Source organism: Schistocerca gregaria, unplaced genomic scaffold (genome assembly GCF_023897955.1).
Source record: "Schistocerca gregaria isolate iqSchGreg1 unplaced genomic scaffold, iqSchGreg1.2 ptg000634l, whole genome shotgun sequence".
Lineage (NCBI taxonomy): Eukaryota > Metazoa > Arthropoda > Insecta > Orthoptera > Acrididae > Schistocerca > Schistocerca gregaria.
The window spans coordinates 215,575-228,163 of NW_026062020.1; the positions used below are offsets into that span (position 1 = coordinate 215,575).

Genomic DNA, 12,589 nt, shown 5'->3' on the forward strand with positions numbered 1-12,589 from the left:
CTCTAGCCCTACACTTTGTTTTAAACCTATTATGCTGCAGTCACTGTTTCTTCAGAAGTTTCTTTACACTGACTCTATACCATGGATGTTGCCTCCCTCCCATCATGAACTGTTCTACTATGTAGATATCTATCCAGCACATGGCCAATTAATCTTTTAAACCTGAACCACAGTTTCTCTACGTGCCCAAGACGCCAATGCTTTGATTTCCTCTTTGGGATACAACATTGCTGCTTCTTTATATAGCTTACAGAACATATATATCTTCCTATATGTTTTAGCTGCACAATGTACTTTAGTAATCATAGTCGTTACCAGTGCCTTATTATCATGGAAACTAGTTTCAACATGGGCATCATCAAAGAGTTCAGGCCTGTGTGTTGCCATTAGGTCTAATTTGCTTCCATCATGACTGGGCTCCAAACTATCTGTTTAAGACAGTTTTCAGAGAAGGCATTTTGTAATATTTTAGAGCAAGTCTCGCCAACAACCACCACTTAACATTTACAAAACTGTAATTTTCCCTAATTAATTGTTGGAGGACTAAAACTGGCTCCAATGATGAGACAGTGTAAGTATGGAATATTCGTAGCGCCATACTGATGTCTTCTCGGCTCAGGGGAAAGGGGGGGGGGGGGTAATGCTGATCAACAGAAAAATACTGAGGCTTGCTTAATCTTGCAAGCAGTTTCAATTTCTATCCCAATGGATTTGAGTGTCTTGTCTACTGCAACTTACACACCAACTTTGGCCGATCCTTTTCATATACTTTACTCCAAAAATCTCACTGCTGTCCATTTCAGGCTTCAGTCAGCTTTCTGTACCTAGTATCATATGGGCCCCACTGCTTTTTAGGAATGTTTTGAACTATGGAACTTTGAAATGCTTCATCAATTTATCAGCATTTCCCCTGTGGGTGTCATTTCTTTGAATCTTATTATAATACTTCAGCATCTCCTGCAGTTATCATTATCTGTAATGGATGTAGAGTTGCCTAAACTTTTTTAAAAAAAAAAAAAAAACAAGAAATGAAAAAGAACGAAAGAAACAAACAAACTTGTGTGCGCAGCAAACGCAGTCAACTACCTGGGTAGTAGGCATCATTCATTCCACCGTGCACCACAGTCTACAGTTTGTTGTGTCTTTTTCCCTCAATGGCTGCCAGAATAGCCACTTCAATACAATGAATGAGACATGCGGGCACACACACAGTGTACAAGGTGATTCCTTCCATCCCTTGCTGCTATTTCCCTGAGAGGTGCAGTTATTAGCTGTAAGTTTGAACTTGCAGTGATTAACAGACCAATACTGTTTTGTGTTTTCATCCTCCTGACACAGGAAACAACAAGTTATTCAACAGATGATGTGTCCCACTGGCTCAGATTCAGTTTCAGTGGAAGACAGCATGTTAAACTTGTTGGTGAGAGGTATGAGTGTAATCTCCTTGGCACCTGCCTCCCCTGTACAGGGCCAAGTGGTGATAGATCCTGTACTTCCTGCAGAGAAGACAGTATCCATTGGACAGAAGGGTACTTGTAAATCCTTCAGCATCTTTATACCTGGATCAGAATAACAAAGTGATTGATAGCTCATTGTTTACAGGACAGTTACCATACCAATAACAAACCAGGGCATGAGTTTACTCATGCTTTCTGTCCTGTTCACCATTGTCGTATCACTCTGCTATCTCAGGTGCCAGCTGCCAGTCAGTTGCAGACAATGCTTGGGACCGACAATGTAACAATGGTAATTTGTGTTCACTGTTTGTATTGTTCCTCTGTGTGGCATGATTATTTTGCATGGCAGTACGCCCGAAACTAGTTTCAAAATTATGCAGAAAAGTGATAAACAGTATTACCACCCTGGACGCAACCCCAATTAGGGCCGTATGTGAACACATGCATCAAAGAACAGTGTTCACAATGGGATTGCATTCTCAATGGTGCCATGTTCACCTGAACGCAAAACAATTACCTTTAAATTTGCCTCGCTGATATTGTTTTAACTGCAGGATCTGTTATGATTCAAGTATTACAAGCTCCATTTTATATCTAAAGCTACAGTGCTCAATAAATTAATTTGTGTCAACAACAAGAGAAAAACCTGGAATAAAATTGACAGATTACTTGAAGAGAACTTAGTTTCTTCAACTTTTTCTCCGAGTTATTTTCACTAAGCAACTCATATAACAACGTAAAAAAGATTGCTTTGGGCTATCCGAAACATACAGGAGGCGGCGTGGATTGGCCTCCCTATTCGCCAGACATGAACCCCTGTGACTTCTTTCTGTGGGGACACTTGAAAGACCAGGTGTACCGCCAGAATCCAGAAACAATTGAACAGCTGAAGCAGTGCATCTCATCTGCATGTGAAGCCATTCCGCCAGACACGTTGTCAAAGGTTTCGGGTAATTTCATTCAGAGACTACGCCATATTATTCCTACGCATGGTGGATATGTGGAAAATATCGTACTATAGAGTTTCCCAGACCGCAGCGCCATCTGTTGTTGAAAATTGTAGCTACTGTAATTTCGAAAGTTTGTCGGCCTGAAAATGTACTGTTGTCCCAAGCATATTGCAACAAACGGTGTATTTCTATCGCTGCTCGTTTAGTTTGTATTGCCGTTTCAAATATACCGGTCATTTTTGAAACACCCTGTATATACATTTGTACCTACTCACTACATTCACACCTCAGTCTCTCTCAACAATTTTTAACCACCAACCCACCTCCCACTTACTTCCATTACCAAATTAACTATTCCTTCATGCCTCAGTGTGTCTCTTCTTTAATAAAGTAGCACCATACATTTACTTTCTGATTCCATTCAGTACCTCTTCATTATTTATCTGATCAAGTCATCTAAACTTTTAGCATTTTTATGAAGCATCACATTTCAAAAATTTCTATTTTCTCCTTGTCCATTGTGTAAATCCTCTTTTCAGTCATGTATAAGGCCATATTTCCTAACAGTTAAATTTATATTAGGCGTAATGTCTTTTCTTTTCAGAAAAGTTTTTCTCACTAAGCAAGTCTACATTTTATATTCTGTCTACTTCTGCCATCATCACTTATTTTGTTATCAAAATACATAGAATCTTCTATTACTGTCACTGCCCCATTTCCTAATCTAATTCCCTCAGCACTGCCTGATTTCTTTTCAAGGCATAATCTGATAAATTTTGGGTATATGATAAATCTCACAAATCTAAGGGCTGTCAATTTGACTAAATACTTAGGAATTACAATTACGAGCCACTTAAATTGGAAAGAGCGGGGAAGGCAAAACAAAGACTACGCTTTCTTGGCTGAACAAGATGGGACAAACCCACTAAAGAGACAGCCTACATTCACTTGCCCATCCTCTGCTGGAATATTGCTGTGTGGTGTGAGATCCTTACCAAGTAGGATTGATTGAGGACATCGAAAAAGTACAAGGAAGGGCAGATCGTTTTGTGTCATCATGCAATATGTGTGAGAGTGTCACTGAAATGATACGCAAGTTGGGGTGGCAGTCACTGAAACAAAGGAGATATCTTTGAGGCGAGATCTGTTTACAAATTTTCAATCACCAACTTTCTTTTCCAAATGCAAAAATATTTTGTTGGCACCCACCTACGCAGGGAGAAATGATCATTATAATAAAATAACGGAAATCAGAGCTCTAACGGAAAGATTCAGATGTTCCTTTTTCCCCACACGCCATTCGAGAGTGGAATGGTAGAGAAGTAGAATGAAAATGGTTCGATGAACCCTCTGCCAGGCACTTAAGTGTGAATTTCGAGTAACCATGTAGACGTGGATGTACATACTCTGTTCGAATAATCTTTCAAGTCTACTGCCATGTCTGTCAGAAGTATAATGCCATCATCAAACCACAAAATTTGTATTTATTCTCCCTGAACTTTATTCCCCTTTCCTGCTCGCTCAATATACAGACTGAGTAACTTGACAATAAGTTACTCCCTGCCCCATTCCCTTTGCAACTACTGCTTCCCTTTCATGTCGATTTTTTATAAATACAAATAGCTTCTCATTCGCCATGTTTTATCCCTTCAAAATTTCGAAAAGTATATTCCAATCAACATAGTCCAAAGCTTTCTCTTTATTTACAAATGTAACTATAAGTTTGACTTTTGTCAGTCTATCTTTGACTACTGTTTGTAGACTCACTATTGCCTCTCATTCGAACATTTCCCTGAAACCCAAATTAATCTTCCCCTAGGTGACTTCCACCAGTCTTTCCAAGAGTAGGTGAATAATTTGCATTAGTTTTTTGTGACCATGATGCATACCACCTCCCCCCAAATTCAGAGTACAGTGTGTTTATCACTTACATAATTCTGATACTTCAATTCTGTGGAATACCATAAGTTTTTTTTTTTTTTTTATCTCAGCTATAAAATTTAATTCTTGCAGCATGACATGTCTCGAAACTAAGCAACTCATTTATATAAAAAATGACAATTTTGGATATCTCCCTCTCTCTCTCTCCCCCTTCTCTGGACAAATTTCTGCAGACAAACATTATAATACTCTTCTTGAAGTCTGACACTATTTCACCATCTTAAATCTTACATATCAGGTTTAATAGTTTTGTCATGATCAGTTCTCTCTAATAGCTTAAGAATTCTAAGAGAATGTTGCTTACTCCAGATGCTTTGTTTCAACCCCAACCCTGCAGTATCACATCTCTATTTTCATCTTAACCTTCTTCCATTTTTAAAATACTGTCTTGATTCCATTACACAGCCCTTCTATACAGGGTGAAGCGAAATTCATGCACTCTGGCTTCACAACGTGGCTCCTAAAATTTTGTCTGACAAGTACATCTGGCAGAAAACATGTTAAAGAGTGCCAATCTGGCAACACCGTAACAACATGTGTGGTAACTACCTCTGTCGGCACATATTAGTCATGCTGTACAGTTGGTGAAGTGGACAGAGTTTTGGGTTAGCATGCAGGAGGTCAAATGTTCGATCCTGGGTTGGGATGCATTTTCTTTTTATTTGCTAATTTCATTCTGACATTTCATACTGTAATATACACCATTTCTTAGATCATGTGTCCTAAATTCACTACATTCTGTAACACTGAACATAACAAATACATGGTCAGACAAATGGGAAATAGACAGTTGAAACAAATGATCTGTCATAGGACAGAATAACTACAAAAGCCCAACACACTATCCACTGCACCAACTGTACAGCATGACTAACATGTGCTGAGGATAGTTACCATACATGTGGTTACAGTGTTGACAGATTAATACTCTTTAATGTCCTTTTTCTCCGGGATGTACTCGGCTGATGAAATATTGTGAGAGACTTTATTTTATCGCTGGCATGTGAAGAGTTGTGCTGCAAAGCCCGAGCGTGCAAATTTCACTTCACCCTGTATATTCCTTCAAACGATCAGCCTTCCTTTTTTTTGGTTACTACTGGCTGCAATCTGAAATCTTTATTTTCAACTAAATATTTCTATTTTCTACAGCTGTTTTTTTTAAATTTGCATATATGCGACACCTGTTTTTTCCATAGTCATGAATGTTTCTACAGCTTTTGATTTCATCTTCTAGAAGTATCTGCTTTGTCATTTTGTAATTCCTGATAATCTAATTTTCTTAGATATCTTTATCTACTTTTAGCTGCTTCATTTGTTGCATGTTTTATGACTTCTTCTTTTTCAATTACATACTGTACCTTATACTTTTAATAACAATTTGAAGGAAATGTTCAAAAATAACACCAAACTGGAAAATCTAAACACAAAATCTTTTATACCCCACACTATCAAAATTTCTAAAGTGGCTTAGACTTGTTCATTTAGGCTGTATTTTCTACATGCATCCTTCTAAAGTTTGCAAGAGGAAATGACAAATTACAGTATATACAGACATCACATGCCATTTCAATATGTGCTGCCCTTCCATGTATACATTCAATTAGCCTTTTCCTCACAGCTTTGCCTGTGTATGTGTTTAACAAATATTGTGAACACATCTCCTCCAACCTCTCTCTGTGCTCACTTCATCATCCCACCTTCATCTATCTATTTCCTCTTCCCCACTATATCTGGCTCTTCGTATACTCCTCCCCTCTCTTTGCCCATTTCCTCCTCCCCCTCGCTCAGCCCACCTAATCCTTTGCCCCTCTCACTCTGTCCCCAGACATGTACATTGGCACATCTAGTTCAATAAAGCAAGCTGATACTATTCTCACAACATGCCTGGCATGCTACACATAAGGGTTTGAAAATCATTTGTTTGCCCCTAACATACAAACCGCCATGCAAAGCAGATCAATAATGCAAGCTGATACTACACCAACAAGTCTGTCATACAAGGTATCATACACACCAGGTCCCAGAAAACCATCTCATAGGTTGTCCCAAACCAGCTTGACTGGGCAGGCTGATATTCCCTCACATGCCTGTCTTGCATGGCAGGGTATATGAAGGGCTGCAAAAAACACATTTTTGACCTTTCCTGTTCTGTTATTGGGCCTAAGGGGTTATAAATGCCAAGCACAGTGCCAATATTCATGAGGCTTGCTGTTTCTGTGCTAGATTTGACTTAGATCAATCCAGGGTTTTGGGAAGATCCTGCACATACACTGTTTTATACATAAAACTGATTTCTGTTTTTAGTACTCCTTTTATGGACACCATACATTTAAGCAATATCCTAGAATGGGCTGCCCAACCATTTCGTAAGCAATCTCCTTTATAGACTGATTGCATTTTCCCAGTATCCTACCCATGGATCCAAGTCTGGCACCCGCTTTTCCTATGACTGAGCCTATTAAACAATTCATTCCATATCCTGACTAAATATTAAGGAAATAAAACAGTAGTCACTCCAAAAATTGTTTTGAACACCACAGTGCTTTACTAGGCATGGTCCTGTTGATGGTGGTATGCTGTTGCCTTCCTCCAACCTGTGAATTGATCTACCCAGCTAGTTACAGGAGGACCTACAGTTAAACTTGGATCCTGAACCATGGTAAAACATTGCATTTTTCACATCAACAAAGATTTCCAGGGGTGAAAGAAGTCACTGATATAAATCCTAGGATTGAGCAGGGGGTCAAACCTGAGACTTTTAGATTTGTAGTCTGGCACTTTACCACTTTTCAAAAAAATCTCATTATCAGCCGTTGTATTTGATTGGGATGGACATCCCATGATGCTTGTTCAAGTTCATTGTTGATCCATTCACTCAGGCTGTTTTTTTTTTTTTTTTGTGTGTGGGGGGGGGGGGGGGGGGGGTGGCAGCTATCCCTCTGACCGAACATGCTGAGCTACTGGCACCACTGAGCCACCAGCTATTTGTATGATTTGACCAACTCCAACAATGACTCATTGACAGGTCCTTTGTAGTCATGTAGTATTCTTTTGTTTTGTGAAGTGTATTATTTTAATTCTCCTAAGATTTAAAGCAATTTTACAATCCCTGCAACACTCTGAACTTTGTCAAGATGTGACTGAATAGCTGTGCATCTTTTTTCAGACAGTATTTGATCATAGATAACTGCATCAGCTGTGAAAATTCTGAGGTTGCTACTAATATTGTCCACCAGGCCATTAATGTACAACATGAACAATACGAATCCCAACACATTTCCCTGGCCACTTCCGACAGTACTTCTAAATCTATGAATCTTCATGTAACATGCTGAGTCGCCGCTATCAAGAAATCCTCAACACAGTCAAATCTTTCGTTTGGTATACCATATGATAACTCTTTCATTAGTAACTGTTGGTGTGCTACTGAGTAAAATGCTTTTTGGAAGTCAAAATATACTCCATTTACCAGACTGCCTTTACCCACAGCTTTCAGGATATCATAAGACACTAGCATTACTGCTAGTTTTTAAGACACAGGTGAAACAAGAATTTTGCAGCAGAATCTGTTACACTACAGATGTACCAAGGCACAAATATCAAACACCGAAAGCTCAAAATTAAGCACAACTGGGAGTAGCAGCCTTGCAGAACAATATAACTACACAATTGGGAAAAAAATATCAAAACCTTGCTCTCACCAATTATAAGGAAATGAATTTGACATCCTGACTTTAGATTCAATATTTATCTATTGCATCATGCACCTGTTAATGAATTCCCTTGACAACTAACAAATATGGAGTACCCTAGAAGAGACTTTTGTCATGCTGGTGGGGTGAACATGCATTTTGCAATATACGAGGCTGGTCACTATGGATCTTTATCCTTGTGGATGACACTAAACACAATCTGTAAACAACATATACTGCACTCTAAACTGCGCCTTTTCATGATACGAACAAGCCATGTATCAAGGAAAAGAGACCATTCTGGACGATAGTACATGAATCCTGAATCACTTTCAATCTGCATTCCTACCCCAGCCCCCGCCCCCCTCAAACACCAGCATTAACATAAATTATAAGAGCAGAAACACAAAATTAATGTTACGAAAGGTGACATACTGTTCATACAAAAGAAACACGCATGTTAACCATACAATGACTGAATACATGCACTGTAAGAGTCCTTAGCAGGAAATGAAGTTTCTTGAACATTCTTATTTAGTTTCAAGGCCCAGTATCAAACATTGTGCTACTGATAAAACAGTGGTATTGTACATAAACAAGGCAATGAGTGCATCAACTGAAATTAACCATAACTGTATTGTTACAGATGAATCTGTAACACTTCAAAAACTTAATACATACTGTTTCAATTATGACACATGTAACTAAAGATTCTTGATGAAACTTAACATTCAAATTGTTGAGTTAGTATGAGTTATAGATGGTTTATGATGTTATCGTCCAATGGTCTACTACTAGCAATAAAACTGCTAGAATACTGCATTATTCATGGTACTCCATTTATGTGAATCAAAGTCTACTACTTCAATGGACTTTTCAAAATAAAATATCATATAAACTATTATTCTTTTATAAATTTCATTCAATATCCGCCATAGGTGATAGAATTTATAAGATACTACAATTGCAACATTTAATGTTCTGTTCCCTTTATCACATACAAGAAGATATTCACAGCAGTTTTATTGTAGCGCATTGGATGCATCACTGTTTCATATAAAATAAAGATTCGTTCTCTGTAACGGCATATCAGAAATTTAAAAATATGTTCTCTACAATACACGAGACACCTGTTGTAAAAACAAATGAAGAATAATAATTTCCCACTACATTAAGTCTGATAATATAAATTTGGAACTTTCAGTCGTTACCTGGATGGTGTGTACGTTTAAATAGAATGTTTGGCATCATCATCACATGATAAATGAAGCTTTTTGTTACACACATTCAAGACGGCGGAGAAGTTCAGTTGAGTGAGATCTTTCCGCAAAACGTTATTAGGCCCATGACTGTTTAAACATCTTGCCAATAGTCCACATCTGATACCTCAGAGTGCTCGCAGCACTTGTCATACGACAACGTTTTCGCGAAAAATGTACGCTGCTAAAAAATTGAGACTTACACTACTGTCACAAGCAGCTGGAAATGTACGTGCATAAACATTTCAATTGTGTATAGCACCAACAGAACTAGCAGGGCAGAAACTTGACAAATTTCAATAAGATACAACAGTAACGGTTTCCCAAAGGCTACAATGGTGCCAGCGCCGAATCTGACAGATATATTGAAGTATAAATCAACGCTCGCACATGGCGAATGAAAAGCATTCCGCAATGTCCGTAGTGAGCAGCTATATTGTGGAACATGTCAAATTGCTTTACGTCATTGGCCTTAACAATATTTTACTCCGCACCAAGGTAAGTTTTCTTCATTAAAAGAATATTTGTAGTCCATTTAAATTTATGAGGATAACTAACATGCTGAACTGTTTTCTTCCGTTATTCTATGAAAACATTTAAAAACTGTTACAATTACTAAACTCACTCAGCATAAAGAACTGATGATAGGACTGCGGAATGTAAACAAACAAACATACGTATTAATAGTAAACTTAACCCCACTGTCTATCGTAAACTTAAACACAACATATAACAAACACATACTCAGAAGTTAATCCAAAGTTATCCTACACCCTGCCTTTGCTGCAATGTTCTGTACTAACATCCTTGGCTTTCGAACTGGTATGGAGATCACTGGCACACTCTAATAGTCGCGAAATTCGATGTGAAACTCTGTCTCGTTTTTTTGTCCACTGCCACAACAGCGCCCCACGTGACTAGCAAGTGACACTTCTAACTATTCTACTGGATGAGTGCGAATGCTAACGTTTATATTGATTTGCAACATAGTTTATAGAAGGAGTGTATGTAGTGCCAAAAGAAAATCGACAATAACTTATAAATGATACTACATTTGTCATTATTTTGTTTCCTAAGAAACTCTGGGAGGTACAAAACGGTACATTACAGGAGAGTTTATTTACGATTCTCTTACAACTTAGAGATATTGTATGACTAATGTCGTTGTCCTTTAATAACAAAAAAATGCTAGTAAACACCAGAAGACTTGACCTTTCTCATAAAGACGTCGTATAGCCACCTAAGAAAGCGGAGTTTTGTTTGCTACTCGTTCAACCAAATCAGTGAATATGGAACGTAGGGAACCTGTTGGAAAGTAAAGCTTTGTTCACACACGCATCAGCTTGTGGCTTGCTGTAGTAGTATCGTAAAGCATGGTTAACACACACAACGAAAGTATCGCTACAAGTCAAGTTATTCTGGAGTGGCGCTGTGACAGGACGCCACAAATTCTTCGTAATTGCGCAGTTTGCAAAATGCCGTCACCTGTCTCAGCTGATTAAACGGCTGTACATATCACTAAATAAGATGTTTTGGAAACATAATAAATGTAAAATATTACTTACCAAAGTGTTTCTCGTCTGTCTTGTCTCGACTACATGTTTTGAGAACTGGTCTGCAGCTTCAAAACAAGCAAAACTGGGTTTATAAATACCGTCTGTAGACGCACCACTCATAAGTGATTTCAGTACTTTTTTATGTTCATTCATGCAAGCATTTTAAATGCTTCTAATTTTTAATTTTGTTGTAGCTACATCAATTCCAGGTACATATTCACGCATTCTGTTTACTATTTCAATTAATGCAGCATCTCTCAAATTTCTGTCTTTGTATGATTCGCTTTTGTGGTTCCAAAGGCATTCTCGTTCTTGAGACACCTCCAAGAATCTCATAATTGTCGCTGCTGACCACTTTTTCGACATATTAATAGCAAACGCACAAACAAAAGCACTATCTGCGAACGAATACGCACTAGAAAGTTTTGAATCCAGCCGCGAGGTAGCAATCGAATGACGTTATTCGATTGTGGAGAAGGCAAAATGGCGCATCAAAGTAGAACCAAGTTCAACTTTTTGTGGCATGACAAAAGTTGCGTTTCTTAAATGGCGCCACCGAAAACTAGGAGTTCACACATGCAACTACAAAGCAACTGCAGTTCGCCATTAGTAGTGGCGATACTTTTGTTGCCTGTGTGAACCCGGCTTAAGCTACAGTCCACATGGGACGCAACAAATTCTGCGGGTGGCGTCAACTGAAATCAAATGAGCGGGTATGAATGTTATAGTGTAGGTCCTTAGAGCTAGGATGACTGTTAAATACGAGGAAGATGAAACCTAAATGTTAGATCCGAAAATAGATTTCTCTCAGGGATAAAGCAGGGGAAACAAAGACATTTATAACAAAATAATATTCAGAGAAGAAAATGCTGTCTGCAATGGCAGATTAACCAACAGCTGGCATGTATCATCGGCAGACACGCCAGTCTTCCAAGACTTTCGATCCTTATTATATCCATTGATATAGGCATTTCGAATAACTAATTTTTAGTATAACAGCTACCACATCACACTCTGGAACTATTTCCTGCGCATTATGCAAAATTTAGGCAATGCTTCGTCTCACAAATTACGAAGTTTGTACGACACACTTTTATGGTTAAATATATTAAGTTTCTTTATTCATCTTTCAAGACTATGGGTTATGTAATTTACTTGCACACAGACACACACACACACACACACAAACACAAACACACTGCTGCTGAAAATCATAGGTTGCCATTCGGGAAGTTCTAGAAGCTGCAAAAGTGTACCTGCCGACCATCGTTTTCACTTTTTTTTTTAGAAATAAAAAAACACTGAAATCGATGGTGTGCAACAGCAATTGCACCACGACAACTGCGAGAGAATACTCCTGTCTAGAAATGATGCCACCAGGGAGCAGTGCTGTTAGGAAAGTGGCGCATCAAAGTTCAACCAAGCTTATCTTATTGTGGGATGACAAAATTTGTGTCTCTGAAGTTGCACCACTAAAGTCTGGGAGCTCACACATGCAACTGTAATGCAACTCCAATATGCCACTGGCTGTGGCGACACTTTTGTTGTATGTGTGAACCCGGATTAATACCTGTGTCATTTAACGTATCAAATGAGACACAACTCCTGTAGCATATGGGAAAACCGCACAGACTTCGTAATAAATAATTAAAAGCAAAGGTACTGTTTCTCAACACAAAAGAAACCGATTCTGCAGTGGTTGCTAAAACTGTGCCACAAATGGCAACAATCTTA

At 38.4% G+C, this 12,589-nt stretch overlaps 1 protein-coding gene across 3 annotated transcripts in view; it reads right to left on the minus strand.

Moving 5' to 3' along the window:
• Positions 1-10,145, minus strand: part of LOC126317526 (SPRY domain-containing protein 3-like) — a 183,825-nt gene extending 173,680 nt beyond the window's left edge. Inside the window, exon 1 of one of the 3 annotated variants that reach the window (XM_049993198.1) lies at positions 10,044-10,145. The gene's annotated coding sequence lies outside the window, so the exon portion shown is untranslated. Of the gene's footprint in view, positions 1-9,251 lie in introns of all 3 variants that reach the window. The other 2 variants (XM_049993200.1, XM_049993199.1) reach the window with 2 other exon arrangements.
• Positions 10,146-12,589: the final 2,444 nt, after the last annotated feature.